This window comes from Manis javanica, chromosome 4, assembly GCF_040802235.1.
Source record: "Manis javanica isolate MJ-LG chromosome 4, MJ_LKY, whole genome shotgun sequence".
NCBI classification, from domain to species: domain Eukaryota; kingdom Metazoa; phylum Chordata; class Mammalia; order Pholidota; family Manidae; genus Manis; species Manis javanica.
The window spans coordinates 15715415-15735265 of record NC_133159.1 but is presented as its reverse complement, the minus strand read 5'-3'; the positions used below and the strand labels follow the sequence as shown (position 1 = coordinate 15735265).

General features: G+C 44.7%; 1 pseudogene; it reads right to left on the bottom strand.

The window, feature by feature from the left end:
• Positions 1-4358: 4358 nt before the first annotated feature.
• LOC108391522 (DNA-directed RNA polymerase II subunit RPB11-a pseudogene) lies at positions 4359-4711 on the bottom strand (annotated as a pseudogene).
• Between the last annotated feature and the right edge of the window lie 15140 nt (positions 4712-19851).

Below are 19851 nucleotides of genomic sequence, written 5' to 3'. Positions count from 1 at the left end.
ATGCCAGATTTCAGAGAATAATGCAAAAATACATGTGCCCTTCTATTCTCTGCTGGAATTTCTCTGGCCTCTATCACCAATAATCTCCACACCAAGAATTTAATGGAGGCTCCTTAGCTCTATTTGGCATTTCAGCAGGTCACATAGCCGTTCTGTACTTTACAAGAAACCCTCTCTTTTCTTGACTTCTACCACTCCGCCACTTCTGTTTCCTTTGCTGGGGTGCATCACCCTCTTGTGACAATTTTTTTTAAAGTATAGTTGATATGCAATCTTACATTGGTTTCAAGTTTACCACACAGTGGTTCAACAGTTATCCATATTATTAAATGCTCACCCCACTAGTACAGTTACTATCTGTCAACATAGGAAGATGTTAAAGAATTATTGGCTATATTCTCCATGCTGTCCTACCATGCCCATGACCAACCTATATTATGATGGAGAATTTTTGTGTTCCTTTATCCTCACCCTTCCGCATTCCACCCACCCACCCCAACCCCTCATCCATGGTAACCACCAGTCCCTTCTCAGTGTCTATGAGTCTGCTGCTATTTTGTTAATTTATTTTGTTTTGTTTTTAGATTCCACAAATAAGTGAAATCATACGGTATTTCTTTCTCCACCTGACTTATTTCACTTAGCATAATACTCTCTAGATCAATTATGTTGTTGCAAATGGCAGGATTTCTTTCTTTTTTATGGCTGAATAATATTCCACTGTGTATATTATTACACTGTGTATATCCACATATAGAATATCATTCTAATATTCTCTATGGCACATCTTCTTTATCCATTCATCTGTTGATGGACACTTAGCTTGCTTCCCTACCTTGGCTATTGTAAATAATGCAGCAATAAACAGAGGTGCATATACTTTTCATATCAGGACTTGTTTCCTTTGGGTAAATTCCTAGAAGTGGAATTTCTGGGTCATATGGTATTTCTCTTTTTAGTTTTTTGAGGAACCTCATACTGCTTTCCATAGTGGCTGCGCTAATTGACGTTCCTACCAATAGTACAGGAGGGTTCCCATTTCTCCACATCCTCACCAAAACCTGTTATTTCTTGTCTTCTGGATAGCAACCAGCCTAACTGGTGTGAGGTGATACCTCATTGTGGTTTTGATTTACATTTCCCTGATGATTAGTGATGTGGAACTTCTTTTCATGTGCCTGTTGGCCATCTGAATTTTTTCTTTAGAAAAATGTCTCTTCAGGTCCTCTGCCATTTTTTAATCATGTTATTTGTTTTTTGGTGTTGAGTGATATGAGTTCTTTATATACTTTGGATGTTAACCCCTTATTGGACAAATCATTTAATGAATGTATTCTCCCTTACCATAGGCAGCTTTTTGTTCTGATGATGGTGTCCTTTACTGTACAGAAGCTTTTTAGTTTGATGTAGTCCCACTTGATTTTGTTTCCCTTGCCTGAGGAGATGTGTCCAGGAAAAAATTGCTCATGTTCATGTTCAATAAATTTTTGCCTATGTTTTAAGAGTTTTATGGTTTCATGTCTTAAGTTTAGGTCTTTAATCCATTTTGAGTTTACTTTTGTGTATGGAGTTAGACATTAATCCAGTTTCATTCTCTCGCATGTAGCTGTCCAGTTTTCCCAACCCCAGTTATTGAAGAGACTTTCCCCATCGTATATTCACAGTTCTTAATTGACCATAGATGCATGGGTTCTGGGCTATCTATTCTGTTCCATTGATCTATGGGTCTGTTCTTGTGCCCGTGCAGTACTGTCTTGATCTCTATAGCTTTACAGTAGAGCTTGAAGTCAGGAAGCCTAATACCCCGGCTTTGTTCTTCTTTTGCAGGATGACTTTGGCTATTTGGGGTCTTCTGTGGTTCCATATGAATTTTAGAATTATGTGCTCTAGTTCATTGAAAAATGCCATTGGCTTTGGGCAGGATGATTATTTTGACAGTATTAATTTTTCCTATCCATAAACATGGGGCAGATTTCTATTTATTTGTGTCTTCTTTAATTTCTGGTATTAGAGACTTACAGTTTTCAGAGTATGGGTCTTTCACCTCTTTGGTTAGGTTTATTCCTGGATATTTTATTCTTTTTGGTGCAATAATAAATGGAATTGCTTCCCTGATTTCTGTTTCTGCTAGTTTGTAATATAGATTTCTATATATTAATTTTGTATTCTGCAACTTTGGTGAATCTAGTTATTAGTTCTAATGGTTTTTTGATAGAGTCTTTAGGATTTTATATATATATAATATCATGTCATCTGCAAATAGTGAGTTTTACTTCTTCCTTACTAATATGAATGCCTTTTATCTCTTTGTGCTGTCTGATTGCTGTGGCTAGGACCTCCAGTTCTATGCTGAATAAAAGGTGAGAATGGACATCCTTGTCTTGTTCCTGATCTTAAAGGAAAAGCTTTTAGCTTTTCACCATTGGGTATGATGTTAGCTATGGGTTTGTCATATATGGCCTTTATACCCATTTTGCTGAGGATATTTATCACAAATGGATGGTGAATTTTGTCAAATGCTTTTTCAGCATCTATAAGGTGACCATAATAATGATTATTATCCTTTTTTTATTAATGTGGTATATCACATTGATTGATTTACAAGTATTGTATCATCCCTGCATCCCTGGAATAAATCCCACTTGGTCATGATAGATGATTCTTTTGATGATTTTATTTAATTCAGTTCGCTAATATTTTGTTGAGGATGTTTGCATCTATGTTCATCAGGGATATTGGTCTATAATTTTCTTTCATTTGAAGTGTCTTTGTCTGGTTTTGGTATTAGAGTGATGCTGGCCTCCATGGAGATGCACAGATCTTCCAACACAAGGGACCCAAGGAAGACAACACCAAGACATATAGTAATTAAAATAGCAAAGATCAAGGATAAGGACAGACCACTAAAAGCAGCCAGAGAGAGAAATAAGATCACATAAAAAGGAAAGCCCATCAGGCTATCATCAGACTTCTAAGCAGAAACCTTACAGGCCAGAAGGGAGTGGCATGATGTATTTAATGCAGTGAAACAGAAGGGCCTCGAACCAAGATTATTTTATCCAGCAAGATTATCATTTATATTTGAAGGAGGGATTAAATAATTTCCAGATAAGCAAAAGCTGAGAGAATTTACCTCCCACAAACCATCTCTACAATGTATTTTGGATGGACTTCTATAGTTGGAAGTGTTCCTAAGGTTTAATAGCTGTCACCAGAGGTAATAAAACCACAGTAAAGAAAGTAGAACAGCTAATTATGAAGGAAATGCAAAATTAAATTAACTATTCCCAAAGTCAATCAAGGGATACACAAAGAGTACAGAATATGATAACTACTATATAAAGAATGGAGGAGGAAGAAAAAGGAGGAGAAAAAAAAAAGAACCTTTAGAGTGATGCTGGCCTCATAGAATGAGTTTGGAAGTATTCCCTCCTTTTCCACTTTACAGAATCTTTTAAGAAGGATGGGTATTAGTTCTACTTTAAATATTTGGTAGAATTCAGATGTGAAACCATCTGGTCCTGGGATTTGTCTGTTGGGAGTTTTTGATTACCAGTTCAATTTCATTGCTGGTGATTGGTCTATTTAGATTGCCTGTTTCTTCCTGGGTCAATCTTGGAAGGCTGTACTTTTCCAGGTATTGTTCTTTTCTTCTAGGTTGCCCAACTTTAGTTTTTCATAGTATTCCCTAAAGATTCTATTTCTGTGGCGTCAGTTGTGACTATTCCTTCCCCATTTCTGATTTTGCTCATTTGTGTACTCTCTCTTTTTTTTTAATGATAAGTCTGGCTGGGGGGTTGTCTATTTTGTTTGTGTTCTCAAAGAACTAGCTCTTGGTTTCATTGATTTTATTTCTATTATTTTATTCTTCTTTATTTTATTTATTTCTGCTCTGCTCTTTATTATGTCCCTCCTTCTACTAACTTTGGGTTTCATTTGTTCTTTTTCTACTTTCTTTAATTGTGAGTTTAGACTGTTTATTTGTGATTGTTCTTGTTTCCTGAGGTAGGCCTGTATTGCTATGTACTTCCCTCTTGGAACAGCCTTTGCAGCATCCCACAAAAATTAGAATGTTGTATTTTTGTTTTCATTTGTCTCCATGTATTGTTTAATTTCTGTTTTGATTTGTTCTTTGATCCATTATTTTTTTTAAATTTTAAATAAAAAATTTATACCTTTTTTCCAGGTATTTTCTGGCCACACTTTATTAGGACGATAAAAGTAGAATCTATATTCAGGACATGTTGATGTTGGGGGCTCACCAGGATATCTACAAAAAGCTGCTCTCCTCCACTTGGTGCCTGGAGAAGGGCCCAGTGCAGGGTGGGAACTTGCCAAGCAAGACTCCTTGCACCCTGCTATCTGATGCCTTCTTGCTTGTCTTTGATGGCCACCCGGAGTCACTCTTCCAGTAGGGAGAGCTTGCTGATGAGGTCTGTGATGGCATTGGTGAAGGCCTCCTGGGGGCTGTAATCTGGTGTGGTCTGCACACAAATGATGATCTTGTGCTCCAAGGGGTGGGGGACCTTGTAACCAGCAAACAATACCTGGGGGTCCTTCAACAGCTGCGAGTTAATGATGTTGCCGAGTGTGTGGTCTTCTTTGTTGATGGTGAACAAACAGGCATTGGGTACCTTGGTGTCCTTGTTAATGGCGATCTTCTTCTTGCCCTTGAAGAGCAAAAACAAGTGAAGGCAGGAGGAGTGTTCATGCTCGCACCGCAGCCACCTGCAGAGCAGCAGCTGCCAATCCATTGGTTATTTAGAAGCATGTTGCTTAGCCTCCAGGTGTTTGTGGGGTTTTTGTTTTCTTTGTGTAATTTCTTTCTAGTTTCATACCATTGCAGTCTGAGAAGTTACTTGATACAATTTCAATCTTTTTGAATTTATGGAAGCTCTTCTTGTGGCCTAATATGTGATCTATTCTGAGAACATTCCATATATACTTGAGAAAAATGTGTATCCTGTTGCTTTTGGGTGGAATGTTCTGTAGATATCTGTGAAGTCCATCTGGTCTGATGTATTGTTCTGTGCCTCTGTTTCCTTATTTGCTTTCTGTCTGGTTGATCTATTGGTGTGTGGAATGTGCTAAAGTCTACTAAAATGAACGTGTTGTAATCTGTTTCCTCCTGTAATTCTGTTAGCATTTGTTTTCCATATTTAGGTGCTTCTATGTTGGGTGCATACATATTGATAATGGTTATATCCTCTTGTTGGACTAGCCTCTGTATCATTATGTAATGTCCTTCTTTGTCTCTCATTACTTTCTTTGTTTTGAAATCAATTTTGTCTGATACAAATACCGCAGTTCCTTCTTTTTTCTCCCTATTATTTGCATGAAATATCTTCTTCTATCCCTTCACTTTTAGTCTGTATATGTCTTTGGGTCTGAAATGAGTCTCCTGTAGACAGCATATAGGTAGGTCTGTTTCTTTATCCATTCTGCCATCCCATCTTTTGATTGGTGCATTCAGTCCATTTACGTTTAAGGTAATTATTGATAGGCATGCAGTTATTGCCATTTTATTGTTTTCTGGTTGTTTTTGTAGTTCCTCTCCATACCTTTCATTCTCTTTTATACTCTTCTCTTGTCATTTATGATTTTCTTTAGGATTGTGATTAAAATTCTTTTAAATTTTTTGTGTTTCTGTTATAGGCATTAGGTTTGTGGTTACCATAAAGTTCATGGATAGTTTCCTAAATATATAATAGTCTACATTTAAGTTAATGATTGCTCTATTTCAGACACAATCTAAAAGTACTTCTTTTTTGTTCTTCTTCCTCCTCCACACTTTATGTATTAGATGTCATAATCTGCATTTTTTTGTGTATCCCTTCATTGATTTTGCATATAACTGGTTTTACTACTTCTGTTTTGTTTTAATTTCATACTTTCTTTGTAAGTAATTGATCTACTACCTTAACTGTGGGTTTATTTTCATTGGTGAAAAATATGTAGGCTTCAGAACAGTTCCATCTACACAAGTCCCTTTAACATATGCTGTTATGCTGATTTAGTGATGAAGAATTCCTTCAGCTTTCATTTATCTGAGAAATGTTTTATCTCTCCTTCACTTTAGAATGATAATCGTGCTGGGTTCAAGATTCTTGGTTGAAGGTCCTTCTGTTACAAGACATTAAATATTTCATATCTCTCCCTTCTGGTCTGTAAATTTATGCTGAGAAATCTGCTGATAACCTGATGGGGTTTCCTTTATAAGTAATTTTTTTTTCTCTTTCTTTGGCTGCTTTCAATAGCCTCTCCTTATCCTGAATCTTTGTCATTTTAACTATTATATGTCTTGGTGTTGTCTTTCTGGGGGGTCCGTTTGTTAGTGCCTTTCTGTGCTTCTAGGACCTGGGTGTCTATTTCCTTCCCCAGACTGGGGAAGCTTTCAGCAATTGTTTCTTCAAAGAGACTTTCTACCCCTCTGTTTCTCTCTTCTCTTTCTGCTACTATTATGCAAATATTGTTTCACTTGGAATTGTTACACAGTTCTCATAGCACCCTCTCATTTCTGAGATCCTTTTTTTCTCTGTCTTCAGCTTTGTTTTTTTCTGTTAATTTCCATCTCATTGATTGTCTCCTCTACTTGCAGCAATCTATTACTCATTCCCTCTGTTTTATATCTCATTTCAGTTATTGTATTCTTCAGCTCTGAGTGGCTCTTTTTCAATGCTTCTATCTGCTGAAGTCCTCTCTGAGACTGCCAATACTTCTGCAGATTATTAGTGAATGTATTTATGACTGTTACCTTGAAATCTTTATCAAGAAGATTGATGATCTCCATTTCATTCAACCTTCTTTCTGGTGTCTTATCCTGTAGTTTTGTTTGGAACATATTCTTTTGCCTCCTCATTTTGTCAAGGTTTCTGTATTTCTTCCTTCGTATTAGATGGATCTGCTATGCTTCCTGGTCTAGAGAGTAATAGCTTTATGAAGAAGGTGTCCTGTAGTGCCCAGAAGCCCAAGACTCTTTACTCTCAAGTGCTTGGTTCTCTTTTGCAGTGGAGCCCCACTTGCTTTTGGTGGGCTATTGGTGAGGCTGCCTTTCTACCTCTCTGCTCGCAGTGCTTGATCTCAGTCCACAGCGGGTGGAAGCTCGCCTGAGCTCGCCCTTTGTGAGCTGAGCAGTGGTGCTTCTGCTGGGATCACTGTGGGTAGGGCCACCCTCTTCCTACCCTGCAGCAATGCTGGCTGGGTCGCCCAAGAGGAGGAAGGAGTTGGGCTGAGAGAGGGCCAAGAAAGCTGGGAAAGCCTTCCTCTGCCTGCCAGGCAGCAAAGTCAACAGGCCCATTGGGCCAGGCAGGAGGGCAGGCAGGTGTGCAGGCAAGTGCCTCAGGGCTGAGTCACCAAGTGAGGGGGACGGAACACCTGGGGCTCCAGCCAGCGCCTGACCGCTTGGATTGAGGGAGGGCTGGGAAAGCATCATCCACCTGCCTTTTCTCTTGCAGAGAGAGCTCTGTTCAGTCCTTGCCCTCTGACTCTCTTCCTGCTGCTGACAAATCTCTCCAAATGCCCCCTCTTTGCTGTGTCTCAGCAGGACCGACGGAGTGCGCCTGTCTTCCACAAACAGCAGGAATCAGCTTCCCAGAGCGCTCTGACTCTCTCTGGTGTCCAGCCCGGTTAATGCAATGTGGACTCATGATCCCGGAGCAGTTCTCTAAGGCCAGCTGTGCAGGATTCCTGAGTGCTTATTCCCTTCCCGCTCTGTTCCTCTTCATCTTACTTGTGAGCTGGGGTGGGGAGAGGACTGGGGTCTCAATCACAGCTCCGCCACTTTACCCCTTTCTGTGTGGTCTTCTCTTCCCCAGGTGTCAGTGGTCTGCTCTGCAGTCTTCAGGTCATTTTCAGGGTTAGTTTTATCTGCTGTCGTTGCTTCCTTGGTGTGTGTGTGCGAGGACATTCCTGCCTTGCCTTCCTAGTCTGCCATCTTTTTTTCCCCAGAATGGTTCTTTAAAATGTAAATATTTTGCCTTCATAAAAATTTCAATTTATTCATGCATTTATTTATATATAGCATGTTTTCTATTTTATTCAACCTCTAACTGTCATTATTTTGCTCTCAAAATTGTCCCATTTTTGCCTAGGGGGAGCCCTTCCAAGTGGGACATGTCCTTTTGACATGTCCCCATCATTCTTTGAGCACTTCCTTGTTTTCTTTTATAACAACATGATCTAGGCTCCTTTTCTGCTTTCTCTGTCCCAATCCTGAAATCATCATTCATCCAAGAACACCTGGCTCCTTTCGGTGGAGAATATTATTTAGAAGCCAAGATCTCAATACTAGGCATGTTCATTGCTACTAGAGTATCACTACTCCCAGGTCCTCTCACTGGACAGAGCTACAGAATACATGTCCTTCTCCTCTCTCTGCTTGGGCTCCAACATCTCACGCCAGCTTCCCCTTTGCTGGATGCCCACCTCGCCCAACTTGGGCCCAAACAGCCCACAAAGCCTGCCCATCTGCACAGATGTCACCTTGTTGTGCCCCACCTAATGGCTTTAGGACTGGATTTTTTTAGAAGAGAAGGTAAAAGAAGAAAAAGGAAGAAGGAGATAATTCCCTAGATACTTTAGCCGTTTATTTTCATTCCTATTTTCCAGTTGGTTATTGCTGATATGGAAAAATGTATTAATTTTTCAATTAGATCTTTTATCTGGTAATTATTACACTGGTGTTCTATGTAGGTGACTATACAGTCTGCAAGTAATGCCAGTTTTACTTCTTAGCCTCCAGTCCTTACATTTCTTTTCCTTTTCTTTGTGCTGTCAGCTACAATCCCAGGACTAAAACAGTAGCCATATCAGGCATTTTGATTTCTTTCTGATCTTAGAGACGTCTAAAGTTTGTCCATTAAGAATATATTTACAACACAACAAAAAGGCATCTTACAGTATGGGAGAATATATTTGTAAATGACATATTTGACAAGGGGTTAACATCCAAAATATATAAAGAACTCACATGCCTCAACACCCAAAAAGCAAATAACCTGATTAAAAAATGGGCAGAGGATATGGAGACAATTCTCCAAAGAAGAAATTCAGATGGCCAAGAGACACATGAAAAGATGCTCCACATCACTAATCGTCAGGGAAATACAAATTAAAGCCATAATGAGATATCACCTCACACCAGTAAGGATGGCCAGCACCTAAAAGACTAACAACAACAAATGTTGGGGAGGATGCAGAGAAAGGGGAACCCTCCTACACTGCTGGTGGGAATGTAAGCTAGTTCAGCCATTGTGGAAAGCAATATGAAGGTTCCTCAAAAAACTAAAAATAGAAATACCATTTGACCTGGGAATCCCACTCCTTGGAATTTACCCAAAGAATACAGCTTCTCAGACTCAAAAAGCCATATGCACCCCTATGTTTATCGCAGCACTATTTACAATAGCCTAGAAATGGAAGCAACCTAAGTGTCCATCCAGTAGATGAATGGATAAAGAAGATGTGGTACATATACACAATGGAATATTATTCAGCCATAAGAAAGAAACAAATCCTACCATTGCAACAACATGGATGGAGCTAGCGGGTATTATGCTCAGTGAAATAGGCCAGGCGGAGAAAGACAAGTAACAAATGATTTCCCTCATTTGTGGAGTATAACAAGGAAGCAAAACTGAAGGAACAAAATAGCAGCAGATTCACAGACTCCAAGAGGGACTAGTGGTTATCAAAGGGGAGGGGTGTGGGAGGGCGGGTCGGTAGGGAAGGAGATGGGGATTGAAGGGTATTATGTTTAGTAAACATGGTGTGGGGGATTACAGGGGAAACAATGTATCACAGAGAAGGCAAACAGTGAACCTGTGGCATCTTACTACACTGATGGACAGTATTCCATTGTGTATATGTACTGCATTGGTTTCCTCCTCTGTAAGATGGAGGCATGCGATCAGGCAACCCTGAGGACTCTTCTGTCCCTCACCATTGAGGCCTTTGTTCTCAGACACTCTCCTGGGGTTTTAGGCCAAGCTTCAGAGGCACAAATAGAATCTGGTGATGAAGGGGCATATTGGTGGGAGTGTCATCCACACAGGCAGCCACGGCCTTGTTTGTACTCCTAGCCCTGGTTGTGCTTACAGCCCGGTGCAGATCTCCACGTCTGGGAGAATAGGCTCCAGTGATGTGTCTTCTGAGGCAACAGGCCGGGGAAGGAAGGGACCTGGGAGAAAGAGGAGGAAGGAGAAGCTGCCTTCCTATCTACTGGTGGGGGCTCAGTCCTGGTGGGGCGCTGGCCCTACCCCAGGACCTGGCCCTTCAGAGGCCTCATAGAGCTGGTGAGGCCAGCTCAGCCTGGCTCAGGCTGCTTTGGGTCTGGGACTCTACCAGAAGGGGACATGTAGGGCCCTACTCCCTTGGAGTCCTGACTAGTTCTCCCCATCCCTCCTCCTCCATCCTGCTTCTCTGCCCCAACTCAGGGCTGCCACCTCTGCTTTCTAACTCCCAGCCAGCAAAACCCTACCAGCCCATTCCATTCCCCTCTTCCAACTCCAAACCCCAGCCTGAACTCTGTCCTTTCGACCCCAGCACAATTTCCCCTCCCTTCCCCAAACCTGCTTAAGCAAGGCTCATTCTCAAGCTAGATCGGGTCCTTCATATCATTCTTACCCGACCAACCTTGGTCACCCAGCACAGTTCAGCTTTGGGTGCAGGGAAGTGCCTAGTATCCATCCATTGGTCTATGTCCCTCTTGGCACATGGAGGCTGCTTCTTGCCTCTGCTCACAATGATACCCTGACTACTCCCAGAGACACTCCAGGAGCCTTCACCTGCTTGCTCACCATCCCACCTGAGCTGGAGCAGCCCACCCCATTCCTACCTCTATTCCCCACTGAACTGCGGGCTCCACACTGGCCTGGGCCCGCCAACCCCCCACAAGCCCATGTGTTGCTCGCTTTAGGTACAACCTGAAGGACTGCACCAAGCTGTTCCCTGTGTGGACATTCTGCCCCCTGCTGGTCAGCCTGTTATAAAACCTGATGGGTCTTCCAGGCCCAGGGATGCCGGCCGGGCTTCTCTGGGCTGTGCTCTTACAAATAGTAAGCCCTTAAACACATTTGATCTAATTGAATCTTCACAGCAACGTTAGGTACTGTTATCATTCCCATTTTACAGATTGGAAAACTAAGACACTGAGACTGTAAGCCACTTAACTAAGGGTTGAGCTGGTTTTGAACCCGATGCAGTTAGTAATGAGAATGAGAGCAGCTCATGACCCAGATCTTCCTTGGGATTCAGAACTGCACTGGCTTTTTAAATGCACCATCTCCTTAAACCTTCTCTCCCACTTTCTACAACCTGGTATCCAAGTTCTCCACTGGCCCACACCTCCAACGCCCTTTCCACAAACGGCCTGCGGGGCCCCTGCGCTCTCAGCTGGGGACCCTCCAGCTGCCTCCGAAAAGCTTCACACCCCGCAGCTGTCCTCAGTTCCCCTTCCCCCACCCAGCTCCGGCCAGTCTGCCCCAGTCCTCTGGTTCCTGTTCCTTCCCGTCTTCAACTGATAATCCCTCTCTCCACTGAGCACGACACCCCACCCTCCCAACCAGCTCCCCCCGACCCCGAGACATTTTAAACGTTTACGGCTTTCTCATCTTCACAGTACAAGCAAACCACACCCCAACCCAACTCTAGCTACCTTCCTATTTCTCCCCATAGCAGAAGTTCTGGAAGAGCCGTGTGCACTTGCTGTGCTCGTTTCCTAGTTTCCACCTCATTCTGCAGCCCTGGCCATTCTGGCTTTTGGCCCGCAGCTCCACCAAAGCATCCTGGGGTCATCAGTCGGTCCATGTCAGCAAACGCAGTGGACATCGCCCAGGTGCGGGGCATTCAGTCTCTCTCTTAGCAGCACCTGATGCTGTGGCCACCCTCCTTCTGGAAACACTCCCTCGCTTGTGATTTTGGCTTTTGCTTCTCCTCAGCCACCTTTGATCGCCCACAGCAATTTGTCCAGCCGCCCAATGCTGGCTTTCCTTACACTGGATCCTTGCTCCTTTCGCTGTTCTCTGTCCCTGGCAATCACACCCACGCCCACAGAGATGCTGATGACTCACAGACGTGCACCCTCGACCTAGGGGATCTCAGCTGGCTGCCGCCTGGCCCTCCAAGGGACGCTGAGCACCGTCTAGGGACATCTGTGTTCATCACAACTAAGGAGGGCTGCTACTGCCATCTAGTGGGGGGCAGCCAGGGATGCTGCTACACACGGCACAATGCACAGGGTGCCAGACCCGCAGAATTATTCAGCTTCAAATGCCAACTGCAAGGCTGAGGACCCCATTCCAGTATAGTCTCCTCTGACCACCAGGTCAGTACATCCAACCACGGGTGCCACATCTCCTTTTATGTGACTCAAATATACCTCAAACTCAACCTGTCCCAGTCGGTCAGACTCATTCCCTCACAATCTTCCCCACTGAACTAAGTTGCACGCCATTGCGTGAGCTAGAAACCTGGTTGCCATCCTGGAAATGTCCCTTTCCCTCACCTCAACATCATCCAGTCCATCACCTGGCACTGCCCATTTTACCTCCTCAACATCTCTCCCACACCCTCCTCTGGTACCATCATCTCTGACTGAGGCCCTTATGAAAGCATTTTGTCTGGTCTCCCAGCCTTGTCTCAGGGGCCTCTCTAATCTTTTTGCTACACAGCAGCCAGAGTGATCCACATCCAAATACAGATCTGATTATGATGTTTCCTTGTCTGATACACAGATGGCTTCCCATGGCTCTTAGAATCAAGACCCCAAACCTCAACACAGTCTGCAAGTTCCACACATTGTGTCCTCTGGCAATTCTCCAGCCTTTCTTGGAGCCCCGGCCCACCCACCTCTCTGCACTCCAGCCACCATGGTCCTATTTTGCAGTTCTTCAAAACCACCAGGCTCTCTCCCACCCCAGGGCCTTTGCACATGCTCTTCCCTCTGCCTGGACTGCTTTCCTTCCTGCCCCTCCTCACCTAGTTAACTCCGTTCGTCTTTTAGATCTCACCTTAGGGGTCACCTTCTCAGGGAGATCCTACATGACCCCAGGGTCTAGATCAAGTTCTGTGATAAACCCTCACAAAGAGCCAAGTTTCTTTGTTGTAGGAAACAGTTCAGCCTGTAATTCCCCTTCTCACCCATGCAGTGACTCGATTAATGTCTGCCTCCTGACTCTGCATCCTGCAGGGCAGGGCCACATCTGTGTCTGTGCTTGCTCACCAGCCCCTAGTGGAGGCCAGCAGTATAGAGCGGTCAATGCAGTCTCCGAAAGCTAGAATGAGTGAAACCCAATCTTCCCACCTGTTCATACAGTGAATCACACCAAGAAGCAGCATCTGAGTCATCCACCTTTTCTTTTCTCCCTGAAAGACATTGCTTCCATTCCATCCTTGTTACAAAAGCAACCCATTCCTGTTGTGGAAAAATAAGAAACGAAGAACAAACAAAAGTTCTTTTCTCAGTACCCTGATTACAGGTACTATTTTACAAAATGCTTTTCACCCTGAGCAATGAAACATGAACAACACCTATAGGTAGGTGACAGGAGCTACATTTCTGTAACATTGTTCTCTTGCAAAATAGCCCATTATATGTAAAGAGCATAGATTCTTTCTCAATGGGTCTGCTACAATGGAATGCATAGGAAGCTTTCTAAAATACAGATTTCAAGCTCCATGCCTAGGAGATTCTGATTTGGGAGGACTTGGGCGGGTCCTGGGCATTGCTACTTTTTAAATTTCCCCTGGAGATTTTAATGGGCATGTCTGGTTAGGAATCACCCATTTAACCAATCATCTATTTCGGGCCACAAAGGGAGCATCCTTCCCAAGTCCTGTGGATTCTGTCTACAGATTTCATTGTAGGTTGGTCCACGTCTCTCCAGCCCGCCACCATCACCCCAGTCTGAGCTGCCTTCATTACTTTATTACTGGACTTCTGCATCTCACCCTCAAGCCCTTCTCCCTCAGCAGCAAGAGTGGCCATGGTGGCTGGAGTGCAGAGAGGTGGGTGGGCAGGGGCTCGAAGAGAGGCTGGAGAATTGCCAGAGGCCACAATGTGTGGACCTTGCAGACTAGCTGGGTACTAGGTGGATGGATTCTCTAGGTGGACACATCCAACTCTAGCTGTGCAGCAGTAAGAATCCTTACGTCTGCCCTAGCATAGGTCCTAAATTATTTCAGAAAGCTGATTCCTAGGGTGGCCTTGTGCATTGATAAGGCTGACGGGGACATACTGCCAACCACTTTGAGATTTGCAGTCATCTTTCCCTCAACTGGGTTTCTTCTCTTGAATCAGGTCAATATTGATATGATCTAGGAGGGGGGTGAGGCAGCAGGTGGAGGAAGCAGGACTTTCATTTCTTTACTTTATACCCTTTTGAGTTGTTTGAGCTTGTGATGTGTGGCATGTACTAGTTCTGCTATTAAAAAAGAAATGCTAAGGGGATTGCTTGAAATGTCAAGTGGGCTTCCAGCCCGGATCTCTTCTTCTGACCCTGCTCTCTAGCTGCTTAATTGATATTCCCCCTCAGTTATTGAACAGACATCTCAAAGTTAGCACACACATGAAAATTGCCACAGCCAGACTCTCATTCTCCCCGCTCCAACCTGCTTCCCCCACCTTGCCCAGCTCAGAAGTCACACCACCCTTTGCCCAGCTGCTTGGGACTGATGCGGGGACCCCTCAGTGCCCTTTCCCTCACCCCTCATGCAGCCTTCCCAAGGCCTGAGGATTCTGTCTACAGATTCCGTCTTAGCTTGGTCCACATCTCTCCAGCCCACCACCATCATCCCAGTCTGAGCTGCCTTCATCACTCACCTGCACGTCTGCATCTCACTCTCGAACAAGCCCTCCCTCAGCAGGTCTTTCAAAACCTAAGTTATATCAAGACTCAACCCACCTCAGGATCCTCTGATAACTTCTTGTCATACTAGGAGTAAAATCCAAATCCTAAAGGTGGTGCCCCAGGCCCCGCTGTGATCTGGGCCTGCCCCCCTCTCCCGCCTCTCCTCTCTGGGCTATGGCAGCCCCGGACTCCCCTCCGTGTGACTCCATGAGCAGACACACTTCTCACCCGGATGCCTTTGCGCAGCTCTGACCATCCATGTCGCCAAGCTTCACCTCCCCTCGTTTTTCCGCTTGAATGCTCCTCTCCAGCAGGGGTGTCTCTGATCTCGTGGGGGTAGAGCCCCCCCTCCTTCCTCTCTCACAGCCTCCTGGGCTTCTTCATGACCCCAGCCTCCATACGTACTGGCATGTTTAGGGGTGTGATAACCGGCTGCTTGCTCCCTTCACTGGAACACAAGCTCCCTAGAGGAGAGGCACAGGGGGCTGTTTATTCATGGCCAGCCCAGCACTGGCCACCATGCCTGACAGGAGGTAGGTTCCCTGTACAATGAAAGGGGTCCAAGGAGCGGAGCTAATGGTATTATTCTATTTTAAAAGGGATACAACAGAAGTCTGAAATGTAAAGGGACTTAAACTGGTGTCGCCCAACAAGTCAGTGGAGCTCTGGGATCTCACTCTGTGCCTGCAGACCCAGGATGTGTGTCCCACCACCAGCCACCAGCCCCCACCCAACTCACGTGACTTCCCCAGAGTCACTGGGTCAAAGTGTACACTGCATTCATACCCTGGCTTCTCCAGCTGTTCTTTTTACTTCCACAAACTACAGTCCACACACTTTTATGGAGTACCTGCTGAGTGCCAGGCACTGTGCTCATTGCTGGGGAAGCAAAGTGAGCCAGCAGACAAGTCCTTGCCCTCCTGGCACCACATCACTGCAGGAGGAGGCAGGAAACACAGAGAAAAATCCAGTAATAATTACCAATTCTGATGTTAGTCCCAGAAGCTTAGCAGAGTTTCCAGGCATCATCCCTGGCATTCCCATCTCCAGGCATCTGGAAAGTTTCTTCTGCCCCCAGCCCTTCCCCAGAGCTTTCCTAGCTCACCCCATCTCCCAGGCGGACCCCTCCACCACATTCCCAAGTGCTCACTTAGGCCACCACCAGGGGGCAGCCGTGCTCCGACTCAGACCAATACCCCGCCCAACCCAGATAGGCCCAGTTTCCACCAGAATCTGACTTAGGGTGGGGATGGAAGAGTTCCTCAACTGTTTTTCCTCCCTTGCCTTCCTCCTAGTTTATCATCTCCTCATTCATTCAATAAACTTAAAATAGCTTGACTGAGATATAATTTATATACCATACACGTTCACCCACTTGGAGTATACCATACTATGAATTCCAGCACATTTACAGAGTTGTACAACCTTTACTATAATCCAGTTCCAGAACATTCTCATCCCCCAAGAGGCCTTGTACCCATTAACAATCACTCCCCAGCCCTCTACCTTCTCTTCCTCTCCCTCCCCAGCCCTAGGCAACCATTAATCACTTTCTGTCTCTATAGATTTACCTTTTCTGGACATTGCATATAAATTGAATCATGGAGTATAGTCTTTTGTGTTTGGTTTCTTTCACCTACTATTATCATTTTGAGATTCAAGCACGCTGTAGCACGTGTCAGCACTTCCTTCCTTTTTATTACTGAATATTGCATTGTGTGGGTAGATCATACTTCATCCATTGCTCAGTTGATGGACATAAAGTTTTCTTCTACTTTTTGGCTACCATGAATAATGCTGCTATGAACATCTGTGTACAAAGTTTTTTTAACTGAGATATAATTCACCTTTTTAAAGAATACAATTCAGTAGGTTTTTTGGTTATTCACAAACTTGTGCAACCATCACCACTATCTAATTCCAGAACATTCCATTATCCCAAAAAAGACCCTGTACTCATTAGAGGTCACTCACTACTTTCCCCTCCCTCCCAGGCCCTAGAAACCATTAAACTACTTTCTTCCTATGTATTTTTCTGTTCTAGACATTTTGTATAAATGGAATCATATGATATGTGGTCTTTTCTGCCTGGTTTCTTTTACTTGGTATATGTTTCTGAGATATATCCATGTTATAGCATGTGTCGGTACTTCATTTCTTTTTGTTGCCGAATAAGGCTGTGATGTTAATGACATGCCACATTTTATTTATCTATTTGTCAGCTGGTAGACATTTGGGCTGTTTCCACTTTTTGGCAATCATGAAGGGTGCTGCTATGAACATTCATGAACAAGTTTCTGTGTGGGCATGTTTTCATTTGTCTTGCATATGTGCCTAGGACTGCAACTGCTGGATCATATGGTATCTCTGTTTAATCTCTTCAAGGAACTGAGAAATTCAAAGCATCTGCGTCATTTTACATTCCCATCAGCAATGTGTAAAGTTCTTATTTCCCCACATCCTCACCTTTTGCTTTTAGCTATTCTAGTGGAGGTAAAATGTCGTCTCATTGTTCATTCAATAAACTTTTACTGAGTACCTACTATTTGCCAGGCTCTCTTCCAGGTGCTGGAGATTTAGCATGAACAGGACAGAGATAGCCCTGCCCTCATCCTCATGGGGACTCAAGAGATACCACAGATTTAGATATTCAGGGATAATGAATACATTGATAAGACAAGTTCAGAAAGAGCATGTGCTATGAACACTTGAAACAGAGTAATGGATGGTGCGGGTGGTGGGGGTGGGGCCGCATCATCTAGGGAGTCAAGGGAAAGGGCCCCTCGGAGGAGGTGACATTTGTGATGAGACTTAACGGACAAGAAGGAGCCACCCAGCTCAGCCCTGGAGGACAAGCATCCCAAGTGCAGGGATGAGCGGGGCAAAGCCCCTGCAGCCTGCTGAGTTTGGCATTTTCCAGGATCATCAAGGAGAACAGCGTGGCTGGCGCTAAGTGAGCAAGGGAAGAGAGGAGGAGGGAGGTGGGAGGGGCAGGGGGAGGTAAATCACTCAGGTCTTTGAAGGCTGCCATGAACAGTTTGAATTTAATTCGGAAGTTGGCGAGAAGCTACCAAAGTTTTGAGAACAGAGCATTCACACTCTAAAATATCTCCCTCTTACTGCATGTGGAGAAGAGGCCCTCAGCAGACAGGGGCAGAACAGGGAGACGGGTCAGGAGCACATTGACACCACCCAGGTGATGGAGGTGGAGGCTGGGAGGGCAGGGGCTGGGGCTGGATATGCTTTAGAGATAGAGCAGGACGATTTACAGGTGTGCTGGTTGAAAGGCTGGCGGAAGGAGAGGCATCGTCTTCCTCCCGGCCCCGCTCAGTTCAGCAAACAAAGCAGTGAGGTCTCAATGTACTGATTTGACCCAGTGGACCCACTGGGACCAGGACAGATACATCTTCTGCCTTCAGCCCATTGACCCAGCACTCTCCCCCTACAGGAAATTGCAGGGGGGTGGCCAGTCTTCATCAGGGTCCTTTGGCAACCTAGGTCCTACCCTTACCGCTGTGGGGGCTCGAAAGAAGACCCTCGCCCTGCCCTCCAGAGTTCTAAGCCTCATGCCAGCCCTGCTCTAACTGCCGTCATCTCCAGAACATGCTGCCCAATCCATTTTCCTGAAGCCATGTTCCCACCAGCTTGCACCCCACCAGGGCCCTTGTAGATCCCTGCACCCCTAGGAGTGTTCCCCAAACTTGATTGATCTATAAAGGCTCTCCAATGGGAAGAAGACTCTCCTGGCCAGACACTGTTGGTGAGACCTGTTGTCATTACCCTGTTCCTTAAAACATAAAGCTAGGTTCAAGTTCTTGGGCTCCTATACAACCATTACACCAAGTTACAAACGGGATACAAACACAACTTCAAACCCGGTAATGTTAAGATGATCATTTACAGTCCTGGGATGATGCTGAATTTATTGCGTGGGCCAGTGTGTTGCTTTTTGCATTTTGTTTTTACTTGGGGGCTCCTACACAGCGATGCTGGCTGGCCAACTTTGCCTGCTTCATTTCCAGGTGGCTGAGGGGGAACCTCTCCTAAGAAGGGCACACAGGCTCATTGCTCCACCTCCGTTGCTGTGGCATGTCCATCCATCCATGTTGCAAGCCCAGAACTATTTTAAGGACCTTCATAGGTCCAGAATTCTTACCTTGGGAGGCTCCACCTCACTTCTCATCAACATATTAAAATATACCCACTCCACATCAAATATCACTTTTTGCTATAGAAAGGAATTTATTTTCATAATTCTGCAATTGAAATGATTTTAATGAACAGAGAGAGAGTGTGTGTATATGTGACTGTGTGAAGAGTGAGTGTATGAGTGTGTGTGTGTGTGTGTGTGTGTGTGTGTGTGTGTGTGTGTGTGCATGTGTGTGATTTTGGCTGCTGTTGTCCCTTTTGTTGTAAGTCACTAGATGCTTTTTCGGGTTTGAAACATCTCTTAGGCCCTTGGAATCCTCCCAGGCCCAAGAGATGAGCTCATGGCTGGAAAATCAGCCAGCCAAGCTGAGACCTGCATTTTTCTTCTCTCAACTGCCTGAGACAATTAAAGTGGGGTAGTTGGTGCCAGTGGACCCCAACCACAGACCAGTATGAGCACTGATAGGCTTTGGGTTATGAGGCATGGGTCACTCAGAGGAGAAAGAATACGCTTATAGTCATCGCTTTAAGATCATCACTGAAATGGAATTACGAAATTATGAAAATCCCGGTGGAACCACATTCCTGGAACATACCTGAGGTTCCCCAGAGGTCTAAGACTCCAGTTTGAAGCCCCGCAGCCTTCAGGGTCAGGTCCCAGCTCCTTGGCCTGGCACTCACCTCCTGCATGCTGCTCAGTTAGCTCCCCTTCCCAGACTTTCCTGTCCCTGTCACTCCACTTGCCGGTACCCAAATAGGCTAGGAGCTTCTCCACAGCTGGCCTTTGACCCTACTGTTGTTTCTGCCACAAATACCCTTCCTACAATTGTTTAGAGTCTCCTTTTTTTAAGGTCTT